The 17795-nt window shown below is 41.0% G+C and overlaps 1 protein-coding gene across 2 annotated transcripts in view; it reads left to right on the forward strand.

The window, feature by feature from the left end:
• The first annotated feature begins 10102 nt into the window (after positions 1 to 10102).
• fhit (fragile histidine triad diadenosine triphosphatase) overlaps positions 10103 to 17795 on the forward strand; it is a 369059-nt gene continuing 361366 nt past the window's right edge. Inside the window, exon 1 of one of the 2 annotated variants that reach the window (XM_034869177.1) lies at positions 10103 to 10130. The gene's annotated coding sequence lies outside the window, so the exon portion shown is untranslated. Of the gene's footprint in view, positions 10131 to 10160; positions 10427 to 17795 lie in introns of those variants that run through there. The other variant, XM_034869176.1, reaches the window with a different exon arrangement.

The raw sequence follows: 17795 nt of genomic DNA on the forward strand, positions 1-17795 counted from the left end.
TTAGATCAAACTCGCGACCACAATAGTGACAAATAATGCATGTTAATAAAAATAAAGCAGAACACATTCAGAAGACAACGGAATAACTGTTAAACACGTTTATTTTGGATCAGGAGGCAAGCAAAAGTTGAGCTTGAGGTTTAACAAAAAATCTATACAACAGAAAGTGTCCAGAAAACCGGAGGCCAGGGTCCTGTTGCATGAAAGTAGAATAAAGATATCCAGGATAAGTGAAAAAGTGAAAAAGCTCAGCTTGACTTAGTGTGATCTGCTTATCGCGGCTTAATCGATTGCACGTTTGCCGAGCCAGGATAGCCAGGTGTAGATAGCTGGGATAAGTGCACGTTCACGGCTTTCTCAAATAGACCACGGTATCGATCACAGATTTACTGATGCAGAAATGAGAAGATGCATGCGCCATATGTTTCACCCAATGAGCAGCAGGTTCTAGTGGAATGTAACGAGGAGGTGAGAATATAATATGCAGAAAGGGAAATACAGTTGTTATCAAACGGAGAGAAAACGCCCGACAGACTATAGCGGACCGACTGAATGTGTAAGGATGTAAAAATATGTACTTAGCCTACTAGTCACACCACATTTTTACAACGTTGTAGGCTTTTTTACAACGTTGTAGGCTACACTGTGTTTTGTTTGCTTTAAATATGCTAGTTTAAGGTGTTTGTTTTATTGCTGTTTCTGTTTTCAAACCTGTGCATTGCGTCAGTGTCCACTCTCTCTGTAAAAGTAGAGATGAGCAGCGCAGCGTCCGTGGTCTCAGCTTCAGGTTACAGGACGCACTCCGAAGATTAAGTGTGACGATATTAATGTAGCAATGTTCCCAGATATGATAATAATGGCAGACTGGTCAGAGATCAATACATTCATGATTTCATTTTCTTGTTGCTTGTCCTTCTCTAATAAAGGGTAGTTTATGTTACTCCTTAATAAGTGGGCCTAATGTTTTTTTTATTATGGCTTACATTGGTTTCATTACCTTCTAAATAAGTCTCACATCACCGGAGTAATAACGTGGCCTATATACAGTACGTATATAGTTTACATTCATCACACCGGGAACACCACAATGCTTCTTAATCTTTTTATTTTGGTGCTGTCACTTGTCAGAAGAATATGCTCACAGCGTGTATTGAAGTCACTTACTTCTTTTTATAGTTCTCGTCCCTTTCTGATTGTTCTGTATGAACATTAATTGTACAAAGAATTAGGAATATTTTATAGAGATTAGTGCATAGTTGTAAAACATGTTCTCACGTTGTGAATATGGGTTTGAAATTAAGCCTAAAGTCCTTAAAGGGTCCACTTCCCTCTGCTCTCTTTTGAGGCAAAGGCTATATTTTTACACCCCACACATTCAATCAGTCCGCTATAGTCTGTTGGGCTTTATCTCTCCGTTTGATAAGAGTCGTATTTCCCTTTTTGCATATTCTTCACCTCCTCGTTACTTTCCATTAGAAGCTGCTGCTCATTGGGTGAAACATGGCGCACGCGTCTTCTCAATTCTTCATCAGTAAATCTGTGATTGATACCATGGTCTATTTGAGAAAGCCGTGAACATGCACTTATCCCAGCGATCTACACCTGGCTTGACGTTAGCTTCACCTGTTCATCCTGGCTCGTCTAACGTACAACCGATTAAGCCGCGATGAGCAGATCACACTGAGTCAAGCTGCGCTTTTTCATTTATCCTGGATATCTTTATTCTAATTTCGTGCAACAGGCCCCAGGTTAAGAAATAACCACAGGAAAACCAACTACCACAATGAGACAAGACAAAACACCAAACCGTAACAACAAGAGTTAACATGTCATCCTCAACACTTGCTGTGTCCTGGTTTCAGAATGATGAACATAATTGGAAAATCGGCTTTTCCCCTTTCTGTATATTGTGTTATATATCTTAGTTGTGCATGTAATAGGTTTACAAAGTGTAAAAGCCCAAAGTCCCCCCCAAAGGATTTACCATCTCCAACGGAAGACACTGTAAACAAACTGCTCCCAACAGCTCTGTTGTAGTCCAGGATTTACCAACACGAGTCATTTAGTGTCACTTTGTAACAAACCTTATCATAGCTCAAATTAACACAGGGGACGAGGGGGGTTACAACGACCCCCCCAATAATCAAAACTGGCCAGTACAACCCCCAAAAACGCCTTTATAACAATTTCCTTTGTGTAAATACGGAAATTTGCACTATGAATTTATATAGAAAAAATCCCCCAGAATGCAGAAAATGAAGTGATTGGCTTTCAGAATTTCTATTTTGCTGAAAAGTGGAGATCACAACACCCTCCTCCAATGTCAAACCCAAAGTTCAGCCTGTCTAGCTGCTAGTGTGGCACGCCTCACTCTGTAAATAAAACAGAACAGAGTGCTCAACACACAGGGGGAAAGGAGGAGCTGCAGCAATGTGAAGTACAACAAAAAAGATGGTGTTTTTTTAATTAAACCATGTAAACCTATTTTGGTACAACCTTTAAATACACTTATATAACTGAAAGTGAGGATAAAAGTAGGTATTTAAGAAATTATTTTATAAAATGGCTTGAGAAATATTGCAAACAGCAGAAGCCTCAGACCCCCTGGAGATTTGGGCCCCAAATGTTTACGTCTGGCTCCGCTCCTGCTACAGACCGTTTAGTGACTGTCACAAAAGATGTGTTGGCTTTGAATGCTACTATAAAACACCTGTTTGACATGCAGCGGTTAATGCAGTGTGGGGCTGCCTGTTGCTAATCAGCTCTTTGGTTGAAAATAAGATTAGGGAGCATTTATATTACCTGTACCAAACCAGCATGATAGTCTTTTGGTAGAAACATGAAGAATGACTCAACCCTTATGTAACAGAAACACTGGATAAGAAGATCAGCCAAGCATTTCTTTTTCACTTTCAGTTCTGTGGAAATCCAAATTTGGCCTGTGTTGCGCATTTTTCCCTGCAAAACACGGGGGTAAATTTAGGAAATGAATAATCTGACGTTTCTATGAGGGTAGGGTTTTGAGACTTTGTGCGAAGCATCTTCAGAAAGAAAGATGGTCAGTTTGTGACAGGCGAAAGCAGGCGGTGGCAGTAGGACAGTCAGTGGTACTCACTCGGCCTGGGAACCGGCCGAGTGACCAGTCGGTTTAAGTCCCCGTACGGACCAAGTACAGAGTGTACTGGTAGCTGGAGAGGTGCCAGGGTCTAATGTGTGCAACTATAACAACAAAGTGAAAGATTTGTCATTTTCCATGCGAGAGTAATGAAGTATGTCTTCTTCAATGCCACTGTTTTTAAAGGGTCACCTACTTCATATAAATAAATTGAAGTATTACTTTACACATTCAATATTTTTTCCTCTGCTAGGGACTTTTGTACACCGTTTCTATCCCAGTGGATGTGAAAACATCCACATTGGAGGAATGTCAGTGCCTGGGACCGGCACATCTGCTGCTATGTAGATATGATTTAGATTCAATAGAATTGATTCTATTAGAGCTGTGTCATATAATCTTGCGTGGCTCGCGCCTAGGAGAGAGTACTGGTGGACAAAGCGTGATGCATTGTTATTGACAAGCTCCTGGGAAATGCTGCTATGTTTTCATCGGCCAAACAAGACCTAGATAAACAATTCTGTTAATAATGATTTCCAAGTGACATTCGAGAGTCCACAACAGACCTTAGCACAGGAATAGTGCATGGCAGAATGACTGGGGGAGTGGCCATTGTGGTACATGAGCAATATGATCCACTGATCAGTGTGATAGGCTATAGAGGTGGACTGGTGCATAGCAACTAAAGTTACATAATAAGGTTTTGTAATTCTAGATGGCTACAGTCCTTATGAATGTTACACAAATCAGGTTGAATATCTTCACAGGCTCACTTTTCTAACTATTTTTTATACAGAAATTGCATGTACAGATATTTGTTGTCAATGATACACACGATATCTCAGATAATAACTTACTATTTGGTTAACACTTCATCCAATTTTGTCAAGATACCAAGTTGGTTCTTTCCATTAAGTGCTGTTGCCTGGAGTTAGCTACACATTTACCAGGGATGCATGGCATCCAACATCTTGGCTGTATGGCCACAGCGCATCACGGAACTGTCTTTATATTATGTAATGAATGTTATCGAAGAGTCTGCCTGAGTTGAACAGATATGATAGCCACACACAAAGTGGAGAATTGGAGTAGTCAAAGCCAAAATTCGAAGATGACATCTGACCTTATGATTCACTGACTGATAAGAGCCTCGGTACTATTAACATACCACTTAATGTTTTCCTGTGTGTCAGCATTAACTGATAGAATCATATTCTTTGCATTATGTATGATACCATTATGAATTGTCTTAATACGGCCATTAAAACATTCCGCCATCATCTCATCCTCTCAGTGTCTGATCTTCACGCCGAGGACAGAGAGCAGGGCTCCGGCACCATTTTTGAAGTCAAATTTAATGCTTTTTAAGACCTTTTAAGGCCACCACAAATATAGTTAAAGACCCATAGTTAATGTTGGAAAGAAATATTTGATAGGAAAGAGAATATATTGATTCATTCAGAAGATTAGCAACTTAATAATGTCCTTATTGTTGTGGTTTGGGGTTTTTGTTTGGGGTTATTTTCCCATTTGGCCTTCCCTGTGTTTTTGTCTCGGTTTTCTCCCCAGTCTTGTGTTGTTAGTCCTGTCTTGTGTTCCCCTGTGTCTGTTTGTTCTGTTTCCTGTTTTATTCTGGTAGTATGGTTTCCTGTCTTGTCTAGTCTTGTCTAGCTTTACTTTTGCCTGTCTGATTGTCCAGCCCCGCCCTAATGTGATTCACCTGATGTCTCACCTGTTTCCCGTTACCTCAATACCTTTTGTAATTAACCTCTGTGTTCTCTTTGTCTGGCGCTTGATCATTTGTCTTGTCCTCGAGCCCGTTGTACCGTGTGCGTCTGCGTTCCTGGAGTTTTCCAGTTCCCTCCGTCCGTTTTTTTCCTGTGAGTACTCCCCTGTGATATTCCCCTGTTGTTGCCCTGCTGAGACCTGTTTTGTGCCTTTGGATTCCCTGTGTTTTTCTCGCGGACTGTAATAAAGTGTTTTTTATTGAAGCTCCCTCCGCCTGCTCCGACTCTGCTTTTGGCTGCTCCTCCCTTCACCTCCCATAACACTTATAGTCCTAATAGTCCTTCTCAAGCATTCTCAAAAACAAAAATTATACATAGACTTTAAAAAAGGCCTTTTGATTGGTGAACTAGATATGTGGAACATGTTCAAATCAGCATGACGCCCAATACATCCGTGATGATAGCACACCCAGAGCCATTTAAGCACACCAGACGCGAAGGTCATCACTTAACACCAACGACATCAAGCCAGTTGAGAATTGGCGAGGGAGTCTGAAACTCCTAAAAATGCCTCATCACTAACAGACTGCCGAGGTTACGCCGTGTGTTCTCGATAGCTATTTTATTTCTAGAGCTTGCCTACCTACGTTCATGTTCCACCAAAATATGAAAGGAACTTCTTTTTTTGCCACTGTTTCTCCATCTGACGATTGTGATTGAGTTAACGAAATGCCAATAAATCAGAGCATGTTTTTCTCGCACCCCGGAATGCTGTGTGGACTAGTCAGACCCTCCTCCACAGTGCTCTGGAGATAGATCTAGCAATGTGAGACTAGACCCATACCAAGATGAGGAATATTCTGCTCCATACTTTGTCGCCACGTGTCCTCACTTGCTCTCCCAATAATTACTCTGACCACACCAGGTAACTGCTTAACAACAAACTAAGCTGCTTGCACAATCAACCTATATGGCCGTTTTCTGGGTGAGGATGGTCTGGATGAATCCTACTGGCTTTGGTGATCCCCTGACTTTTTCTCTAGTGCCATCATGAAATCTGAGTAGGGCTGCCCCACATGTACTGCATGTTGGTAGCCTATTTTGATGTGTGTTTTTGTTAGTGGTAAGTTGTATGGGGGTGACGCTCTTCCACCTGCACACCAGGGGGCATAGGCAGGGAATCACAGTGGCTACAGAAGGCTATATGAGGAAGTCACAGGTGAATAGCAAGAGGAAATTACGAGCTGGGGAAGCCGCACAGTCCGTGCATATGTGCATGTGTGTATTCTCGGGATGGATTTTGTCATGTCCCGCCCTTAGATCCGTGTTTACTGTTTTTGCATACGTATGAGCTCAATTTACATCTTTAATGCAAGCAGCAGTGTTTTTGTAAGTAGTTTTATTCTGCATAAAATAAAGTGTTAAACTCATGCCATGGCAGACCTGATTTTTTGCACCATTAGTTGTTTGAGACGAGTTCAAAATCCCCCAAGTGGCTTTTTTTCGGGTACAATTGTAAATACACTGTGTGTGTGTATGTATATATATATATATAATTTCAGCATTGTCACTGTGATGACGGCATGCACAATAGCCACATTGCAGAACATCCAGTGTCAAGTCAGGCTATGCTACAACTTCTTTTTACTGCTTAATACAAAAGAAAAGAGCGGAGCGTTATAATTACTAATCCAGTTTTTCCTATAAATTACCTACAGTTTAGGTAGGCTCGGTAGAAAGTAGTTCCAATGCAGACCAAGTGACAGACCAATATCACCACACGTTTGCTTATAATACCTGAAACTTGTGGAAAAATGGCCCACTTAAAGCTTCAGAGGTTTTCAAATCTTTTGTGGGATCAGAATAATGATCCTCCTTCTGAGGTTTGACTGGGAGAATGGTGGTTCTTTCAGCGGGGAGATATATTTTAACTGTGTGTCTGTCTGTCATGGGGTGCAGACGCTGAATCGTTCCTGTCCCACTTCTCCTCTCACATCTGGATGACAATTCATCAATACATCTATCTGCTGCCATCAAGCTCTCACAAAATGTTACTTTTATATGAAAGAAGTCTCTGATTGGGGGATGTTTGACAATGACAGGCTCTTTTTCACTTTCATGGCAATTCATTTACAACTGGTGTAAAAAGCTTCATAAACTTTGCAGCTGTTCATGTACAGCGCTCTCTTTCACTCATTTAGGCAGATCTACAATCACCCTTCTCTGGTAACTCTTTTTAAATTAATACAGGGTGTTAATGTGTCCCATGATTGTCATCATGTGCAACTCTGCATGGATTTTATTTCCTACTGACATGGTATTTTACTATTGCAACATGACACCATAATTACCGGCTCTGCATTGCAACACATTTTACACAAAGGCTGAATGTTGGAGCATTTGCAATCAGGATATTTTTACATGTTTAGGCCTAAATTATTTGGCTTGTTTAAATGAGGGAGTAGCACCATGAGAGAACAAACAAAAGGAGGGCATGGTAAATAATAACACATGTGAACTGTTTGTTAAAAGCCTAGATTAGGAACATTATCACTGTGTCATTTCACAAGTGGCAATTTATGGTGATGCAGCTGTAGATGGAACCAGTAGCCCATCATTCCATATAAAACCAGTGTTAAAAAAGTATAAAAAAGAGGCATCACTTGTGTTCTTTGTGCACAACAGCTCAAGGTCATTTTTGCCAGAATGCTACGGCGGCCGAGACGGTTCAACACAAATACTAAAGCTTAGACACAAATACAAAAGCTACAACAGAAACCCAAAAGCCACAGCACAAATGAAAAAGCTACAACACAACACAACACAAATACATAAGCGACAACGGAAGTGACTGTGTTGTTGACAAAGGGAGCCGAGAAGGAAAGTTCTTGCATGTTTGAGAAGTAAATGAATCATGGTTCCTTGCTAATTATGTTATTATAAACATGAATTATGTGATTGTCACAAATAAGCAAGTTTGTTCAATATCTTTGTATTTTCACATGGACGTACTCTGCCATTTAGGCTACGAAGGAAAGTGTGTTTGTGTGTGTGTGTGCGCACGTGAAGTTGGAAATAAAGTTGAGACAAAAGGTCCAACAAAAACAAATAGATATGTGTACAATATGCTTTTGAATTACAGCAGGCGTTATTACATAAAGTATCTATTCATTTCAACTACCAATCGTTAGAAGAATATTATTAATAACTGTATTAGGTCCCCCAGTAAAGTCCTCACTCTCGGTTGTGTCTGAATGCGGGGTGGTTGACAGAAAACAGTAACAGAGTAGGGGTCCAGGAGTCCTTAGAGTCACTGCAGGGGGAGAATCCAAGTCTTTGTACATTTTTGAAAGTAAAAAAAACAAACATGAATTGAACATATTATTAGCAAATATAAATCCCCGCTGATGATAGGCTCACTGGCCTATAGGTAAGGTAGTCACTAAGGTATCCATCCACAGACACCGTTCATCCTGAAAATTCACTGTGCCACATGTATGTTCAACATTAAAATATGATTCATAGGGGCGGCCTCTAGCTCACCCAGTGAGAGTGTGTGCCCCATGTAGACTGAGTCCTAAACATGCAGTTTTCTGACCAAGCTGCAGGGCGAAATCAAATCGCCTGAAGAGTGGGCTGTGTTGAGCCAGTCTAAGTGTTTTTCTATCTTTCTATGTCATCCCCTCACTTTCTATCCCCTTCTCTGTCTATTAACTGTCACTATCAAAGAAAGGCTCTGAGGAAAAGAGAGCTGAGCCAGAAGGCAAAGCTCTCGATCTACCGGTCAGTGTTCGTTCCTACCCTCACCTCTGGTCATGAAGGCTGGGTCATGACTGAAAGAACGAGATCCAGGGTACAAGCGGCCGGAATGGGTTTCCTCAGCAGGGTGGCTGGCGTCTCCCTTAGAGACAGGGTAAGAAGCTCAGTCATCTGTGAAGAGCTCAGAGTAGAGCCGCTGCTCCTTTACGTCGAAAGGAGCCAGTTTAGGTGGTTTGGGCATCTAGCTCGGGAAAGGGAAGTTTGGGGTCTCCTGCTGGAGCTGCGGCCCCTTGACACCGGATAAGCGGACGAAGATGGATATGAAATAATGGGAAAAGCCAAAAAACATGATTTATAAAATCATGCCAACGAGTATTATTTTAATAGCTTAGTATTATATTACAAAAAAATGTATGTAAAGGCTTTAGGCCACCCTACACATTATTTTAGGTTTAGTTCAATATGCAACTTTATTTTATACAACATATGTAGCAGGGGGGGTCTATGATCAGTCTATCTCAGTTAGGGGGTCCTTGGCTTAAAAACGTGGAAGACCCCAGCTGTAGAGTACTGCTCTATAAACAGAAAACTATCTCTCTTCTCTGATCACATCTAAATTCAGGTAATATATCAGGTCACAGGACGTTTGAACCATATCTCTACCAGAACTCTAATAGAACTCAAGATAAAATGTTTTAAATGGTGTGCTTCTAACAAATTGGATGAGTTACAAAAGGTTTTAAAATAACAACAAAAAAACTACAGATTTCTTTTAACCCTGCTGTTGTCCTCAGGTCAAATTTGACCCCTTTAAAAAATTGTGGTAATACCAAATTACCACAAAAATAGATTGGATTCCATACAACGCTCTGTGCAAACAGAATTGATCACTTGCGTTATTGACATTACTCCTCTGTACGTTCCTCTCTTCTTAACTAAATAAGTTAAGATAAGTTAATTAAGTCAAAATAATTCATAATGTCCGCTTTTTTAACTCAAATAGTAGGTATAATTCTATATAAATGAATTCCAAAAAGTACAGTAAAACTAGTGGTAGTAAGGTGGTGTTAGTGAAAACTAAAAACTAAAAAAGTCTGAAAGGGGCCAAAATGTAAAATTTTTGTTAGTTTAATATCCGGGAGGAACACAAGGGTTAAAGATTTAAAAAAATCTATCCTCGACTTCTGTGAGTGCTATGTAAATTGTGAATTTTTACTTGTTTTGTCCATCCTGTGGTCTGTGTTTCTTATACACACTTAAAAAAGAGATTATGATCTCAATGAGACTGTTTAAACAAAGGATACAACTAAATCAAATCTCAGCAATGTTAATATATTTGAAAAATATTGATTGTCGAAGCTGTGTATCATTATGCCAAACTGCCGTAAACGCAACATTAAGTTTGCGTTCCTTTTACCGTGGGACTTGTAGTTTAATGCAAGTCACACAGGGTTGTTTTCCTGTCTAAAGCGCAAACTTAAAACTCCACTTCCCATAATGCAAGCGCAAAATTCTCCCCGTCATTGAAGGTAAGTGTACAAACCCTGCATTTGTTGTGTGAACGTGCTGTTAGAAATAGCATACCCTGTCAGTGTTTAATTTAGCGAATTTAAAAAGCCATAGCCGCTTTGTTGTTCATTTTATTAAAACTGCTTAGCAACAGAGCTAACAGCATGCGCGTTAGCTTATCTCTGCTACACGTGACAGTGCACAGCAAGCCCAGACATCCGCATGTCAGTCCCTTTAAATGAGCCAACCTGTCAAACAGTGATGTCGCATGGTGAAAAACTTTCAGAGGAGACGAAAGTGTTAAACAGCAAGCAAGGTATTCTTTCCACACTAAGCTTGAAATATGTCCACTGAGTTCTCTCAGCTTCGGGTAAAGTTAATGTGTCTTTACTCGTTGTCATGGAGAACAATGTGAAAGGACTCTACACTAGACTAGAGGCGTTTCTTTTATTCTGCCGGAGTTAACAGTGTTGTTTTATTAAGTGGTCGATGTGTCAGCACCTCCTTCCTCACGGCGAAGTCCGTTGTGTCGACGACCGTTCCCCCTTGGCCGTGTGCTGTTCCCTGGCTAAACGCGAACCAAACCCCCGTCTCGTCGCTACGCATTTTAACAGAAGGGAAGCCGTAGTCGAGTGGGAGCAGACCTCGCCGGTGTTTGGTAGAAGCCCTGGTCCTGAACGCCGAGACGCATTTGTTTCATGTATGATATGCCGTATTTTCTAGTGATTTAATAGAGATTTGACCAGGGTATTAATTGAAGATTATGATATATTTGTTTGAGTCTGTAACCTTAACGACAAAAGTACATCCAGTTTGGTGGGAGACGAGATCACCGTTTAACTCTACTGTGTAATGGTGTACGAGCAAGCTGGATTCTGGATCCTTTCTTCATGTGAATAATATAATATAAAATCAAATGTAAAATTAATTTCTTTGCCCTTCTGCCATGAAGAACATAATTGTAATTTCCCATTACATTTCATAAAGGTGTTTTATTTTATATATATATATATATATATATATATATATATATATATATAGATAGATACATGGTTTCCTCAAATGTCTTGTTGTGACCGCAACTCAACAATATTCAGCTTTCTTTCTTTTAAAAAGAAAATCTTGATGAATTGATTATCAAAATAGTTATTAATGCAATTAACTTACGTAATAGTTGACAGCTGATTGATTAATCTTTGCAGCTCTAGATACATATATCACACACACACACACACACTTAAGGAAAGGTATTGTATAGATTACTTATACATTTAGTATCCTATCTAGATCTATTTAGAATATTGAAACTTTATTTGTATGTCTGCCCAATTCTATTAAATGGAAAAAACATGTCTTAATCCACACCTCCCCAGGCTGATGTATCTGGTATCTCTGGAAGCTTTGTAATCTCCACTAGCATTTAGCTCTATGCTGAATAACGTGTCGTAGCAGCGCGGTTCAATTTCCGATGGCGTTGCCCTCTTAGAGCTGTTCTGCAAAAAAGACCTTAACTCTCCAGAGTGTAGAACTGAGAAAAATGACTTTAGCTTATTTTGTTGTCCACCCAAATGAGGCAGGATATTGAAAATTTGGCAATACTTTTTTTTATCTACATAAAAAAAAATCTTATACTTGACCTTTGACCCTTATTATAAGAGGTCATGCAAAGGCAAAAGGCATTCACTTCCATTTTATCACTTGTTTTCTGATCATCAAATCAGGTCATGATGTTAATGATGACATCTACATAAAATCTAGTCATCATGGCACAATTTTGCTTAGCATAATATGAACATAAGTATAAAATAATGTAAATGAGTAATTCATTTGTATATGAAGGTCACAACGTGACATTTTAACTCCCATATCACCTACTGTATTGTATTAACCTATTCAATATTGTTGGATAGAATTGTAATAAAACAATATTTCTCATCCTATTTTATTGTACAACTGGTATTCCTAATATTGTGGTCAGTGATCGTATATACCATAATTTTTTTATTAATGTCAATCCTAACAAATTGGGCCTAGGCCTAGTACCACATCATTGACAAATGACATAATTTATACCTAGTCCTAGGTCAGAGGTCTTCAGCCTATGATCTGACTCAAATGAATATGGACAGCCATCCAGTTTAACAATCTCTTCCACATTGTCCAAATCATTTAGATATTAAGCCTTTACATTGAAAATATTTTAGAACAGGAGCCTATTATTTATCTGAATGATAAACGCCTTTTTCTAGTCTCCCGTTTCACTCTGCACAATGCAAGCGCCATGAAATAAAGTCAAAGCACCGGAACTGATGTTGCGGCATTCTGTATTCTGCCTTGGCTTCTCTGCGTTTTTTTAAGTTCCGGCAAAGACAACACACACTTTTCTCCCCAAAACAATACATTTGACTCAAGATATTTGTCCACATGATAAAGCAGGTCTTTAATAACAACAGCGTGTGGGGGTGCTGGGAAAGCGTGTCTCACTCCGGCTAAAGGTTGGAAACATAAGGACGCTTTTTTAGAGCCACGCAGTTTCTCCTGAAGAGCAGTTTCCTCTGTCTGCTTTTGTCCCTTCTGAATATCTTAAGGCCACTGAGACATACGTTCCCCTCACAAGCCGACAGACAGGCTCGTCACGCTCTGTCAGAATTAAAAGGATCAACCAGCCACTTAGTGTGTGTTGATAGCCTACTCAGCAATTGTCCACCTCGCTGATTAGGCAGATTGGTGAGAGACCTAAGTCTCTTAGTGGGCCTTGTTTTTGGTCTAATATGAATGCACAGTTTGGTCGCTGACATGCATCCCTTGCATATATTGGGCTGCAGCCGCACTTTCCACTGAGCCTACCACGGCTTGTGTGAAACAATCAAACTGCTTCACACAGCAGCGGAGAGGGCAAGACACTCGGGCTACACGATATAAACAGACTACACCCACACGTGCGTGCCCGCTTTCAAAACGCTGTGCTGTGTAGAAAAGCATGTTACCGATGATGACCACATGATGCTGAAGCTAATCAGAAGCGGCTATACACCTCAATTTGCTGGCGTTCCCATCATAACGACGGGGTAAAAACTTGCATGCTATCTCAGGTTCCAAATAAATATCAGCTCTGACGTCAGAGCCGGCGGAGCTGCTGGAAAAACATGCCATAGACTAATCTCCGCGCTCCTCGAGAGAAGAACGGGTTGAACTGCTGTTATATTCTCAAACGGGAGGGATGAGACCGATGCTGGACCTGTCTCGGTCGACTGGTGCATGCAGTACATGCGTCGCAGTATGTGCCTCCGGCAATTGGTTCACTTCCATTGACCTGGGGGCACGTTCACATTCCGGTCATCCCCAAACACAGACCGTTCCTGTGCTGCTCCTTCTTTGGGGTTCAATAGACAACTGGCTGCCATTCGGCTACTCTCTGACGCCCTAATCCTTATGACACCCTCCAAGGAGAGAGCTGCATTCCACACAGTGGAGGCTCTGCAGCATTTACCAACAGTGAATTGAAAGAGGCCAGCTTCAAAAACACATGGTACTTCAAACCTACTGCAGTCAATCTTATTTTTAGATCACTGTTATCATGATATTCTTTAACAAAGAGTGCTAATGCTCTACAAACCTTAGAGCACATGTGTCAAACTCAAGGCCTGAAGGCCGAATCCAGCCCTTTGCAATCTTGATCCTGGTCCGCATTTTAATATAGGTTCACAAAACATTTTGACCCCTTTTGGCGCTTTTTTTCAATGCAGTTGGCACTTCTTTTTTTTTTTTTATGTTTTTGACATTCTTTTCAAGTTTTTTGCCCCTTTCGCCAACATTTGTGGAGCTTTTTCATGATGGCTAAGTAACTTTTTTTCAAACCTTTTGGGGGCTTTACATGGCCCAACCTCTGAGTGAGAAAGCTAGATGAGACATTCTGTTGAGTACAGTCAAAATATTAAAATTTTGTGTCTGGCCCTTTAACGTATTTTTCATTTTCCAGTCTGACGTTTGACACCCGTGCCTTATAGTGAGGGGCATTTGGAAATCACTTTCTTTGAAAAGGAGCTTGAATAATTTATGTTCCAACAGGTTTAAAAGAAAGCTGCCGTATCACTTTTCAGACCATAAACATGAATTGTGTGAGCAAGTGAACGCCATCATTTCTAAGTTGGAGGCAATATGATTGGACCGTGGTGGTGATTTACACCACCTGTATTACTTGCCCTGTGGTTATTGCCATTGCATTTGAAGCTTTGACCCCTTTGTAATTTTTTTGTAAAATTTTTAATATTTTCTTTTTGTCATCTGAACACTTTATACTTTGTAACACAAAGTATAAACGGCTTTCAAGATAATTGTTGAAACATGATTTTTTTCTATTTAAAGAAAGATGGAAGCATATGGCCACCTGCTAAACACCTGTTCTCCTGTCCCAGGGTGGTCAGCATAGTGTCAGTGAAATCACTTTTGACTACACGTTTCCTGTTGAGGCTCTGAGTGGGTGAGCTTACAGGAAGAATCTTGACATTTTGGGAAATTCCAGTTTTTGCTTCTGTGAGTCTGATGAGGATAGCTTATAGGACAGAGGAGATCTTCCACTTCCACATGGCCCAAGTATCACTAGAGGAAGAAAAAACTCCCTAGAGTTAGTGTTTTCCCCTAGGTTAACTGCTTTAGCCTGGCATCAGTCTCCCTTGCCAGCTCTATCTCCACAGCGCTGTGGAGTGAGGTCTGGCCCCTCAACACTCATACATTCTGGGGTAGGAGATCTGGCATTTCTTTAAACCAATCACATTCAAATTGGGCAGCGCTAAGCTCCGGGCGCAGCGACAGTGACGCAGCAAAATAAGTCTCGGAAAGGAACTTGTTTTGTTGGAAATACTTTCACCCCGTAAACAAAACGCCACATAATATATTAAATAAAGTTAAAGGTCGCATGACATGAAAATTTCACTTTGAGGTTTTTTAACATTAATATGCGTTCCCCCAGCCTGCCTATGGTCCCCCAGTGGCTAGAAATGGTGATAGGTGTAAACCGAGCCCTGGGCATCCTGCTCTGCCTTTGAGAAAATGAAAGCTCAGATGCGCCCATCTGGACGGCAGAGAATTTGGCCCACCCATGAGAGAGAGACATTATGGCTTTTAAATGGGCAAAGTGGCGGTTGGTCAAGGCCACACCCCCAGCCTCCACCTTGCCTCTCCCTCTCTCCTCATCAAATGCTACAAACTCAGAAAGAGACTTCAGATACAGTATTAGGGGACCACTAAGGTCTCTATAAAAGAGACTTCAGATACAGTATTAGGGGACCACTAAGGTCTCTATAAAAGAGACTTCAGATACAGTATTAGGGGACCACTAAGGTCTCTATAAAAGAGACTTCAGATACAGTATTAGGGGACCACTAAGGTCTCTATAAAAGAGACTTCAGATACAGTATTAGGGGACCACTAAGGTCTATACAAAAGCATCAAAAGAGCACCATGTCATGGGACAATTAACTCTTCACACAACTCAGTAGAAGGAGCCATTTCAATTTGTTTGATACATTGTTGAAGCTCACTTGCTCGCACCAGTGTATCAACCGTCCTAGTTAGAGTATCTGCTGTAAACATATACCCCGTAAGAAGCAAGCAGGCCTGTCTTGTTGCACCATCCACATTTTTTTATAGAACTTGCCATTATCAGAGTGTAGCTTGCCAGCACAGAGTTTGTTGATGTTTCACGGAACTAACAAAGTTTAGCAAGGCAAGAAACATCTGCCGATTATCCACTAAATGAATTCTCGTCGATCTAGACCAACCCGGCATTAAAAAAAACGCTACTTAACATCACTTCCAGCACAATTCAGGGAGAACAGTGTGCGTAAAACAGCTTCATGTATTATCATTCATTTGATTGGTTGTAGAATTAGAAATGTATAAGTGAGACATTGTAGTTTCAGGAGCAGCTAGCCCCGTGCTGGAGTTCAGTAACTGCATGGAGCATCTCAAATATTACCTCTCCCCTAACTCTGGGAAAAAAACAGCTTACTCTGAGATGCATTGTTGGGCTGAGACTACTACATCATTTAATTTGTCTGAACTATGGCGGTGTTAAAGGGTCTGCACACCCAGACAGGTGTTTTCATTTATCCTGGCTGATAACACTTCTGCTCAATTTAGGAGAAGCAATACTGGGACTCTATGCACTGATGATGATTCATTTCTCTTTTAGCTATGGAGTCAACCTTGTGTATCCGTCTTCGTGCTGTCATTGCTACTGGCTTTCTCACTGGAATTCCATGCGTCCTGTTAGCTAAGCAGAGCTGACAGGCTAAGACAACCATGTCTTCAAACGTTTTAAAAATGAAAAGAGAAGGGCTGCATACAAATTCTCCTTTCATCAGTATCTAGACTGGTCTCCAGTAAGTAGCTTCATTTCTACATCTTGAAGATGTTCATGATTCATCACGTCATCCCGATGTCGTCGTCATCATCATGACGTGTTTTCTACTACCCCCCCTGCTGTACAGACACCTTGGATTGTGTCTAAACCGAAACCGGTAGACACGCCTGTTCCACTGTCGTCTCTACAACATGCAAGTACTGTTATTACTGCTGATATTGTGATTGAAAATATTTGTAAAACTTGCCTAGACAGCCTAGTTAGTGAGTCAGAGCCAGCAGCGCTAAGGGCAAGTTGCCTAGTGTATGGCTAGGGGTGGCGACCCACAGGGAAACTTGTTTCCCAGTCAGTTCCAGTAGTACAGGGGGTAGAGTGGTGAATAAGATGACAACTGTGTGTCAGCGTTGTTCAGCAGTCGGGTATCTGAGAGGAAATACATTTACCATGCTAATACATATCTGACACCATCACCCAGATGTACCAATCACTGGAACGAGACAAAAAACAAACTGTCCAACTTCAGCTAGGTGGGTGCTTGTGTGCTGCTCATGCTTGTCCAACTCCTCCTCCCTACCGAGCTTAACCAGCCTTTAGATACACATACATATAGGGCCAAAGAAAATTACTGAAGCAATTGGAATTTACATGTCATCTTCATTGCCCCCGTATTCACTTGCATGGACTCGAATATCGTGACAAAGTGCCATCCCGTCCACACATGAGGCAAACTGTAGTCCCTGTACTGTAGATGGTACATGGGTTGTCAGCTTCACCCTCCGTTTCACTAACGGCTGATGGTTGAACTTGTCGTGCTACTGAAAGCTATCTCACTGTGACTGCTCATTTCATTGACTCTGAGTGGGAAATGAAAGGGTCAGTTCTACAGACGCAGCTGCTGTATGGACAGCACACAAACACTCACCTGGCTGAGGAGCTACAGGAGGTCGTGGCAGAGTGGAATCTAAAGAGGGATGCCTGTCACACCTAATAGCAAGAAAACTTTCATCTTTTGTGGGGGAAGGTCTCGCCTAAGTAGAATATATAATTTGCACTTTCATGAATAAGAGGTTGTATTTTCAGTTTTCATAGCTTGTTATTCTGATTACATTTCCAGATGGAGTCTGGAGATGATGTGGGTACTCTACTGTTTACAACTTACTTTACACGCTTCAGGCTGTTACAGCTAGTTCAGGGGGAGAGACTGTATGAAGCTAGGTGGCACAGCCTGAGAAAAACAATAAAAAAAGCTTGAAAAGGCTTGTCAGCAGTGGCAAACCAAGAGAATTTGGCTCTTAAGAGGTTTTTATCCAATTTACCCATT

Source organism: Etheostoma cragini, chromosome 4 (genome assembly GCF_013103735.1).
Source record: "Etheostoma cragini isolate CJK2018 chromosome 4, CSU_Ecrag_1.0, whole genome shotgun sequence".
In the NCBI taxonomy this organism is placed as follows: Eukaryota; Metazoa; Chordata; class Actinopteri; order Perciformes; family Percidae; genus Etheostoma; species Etheostoma cragini.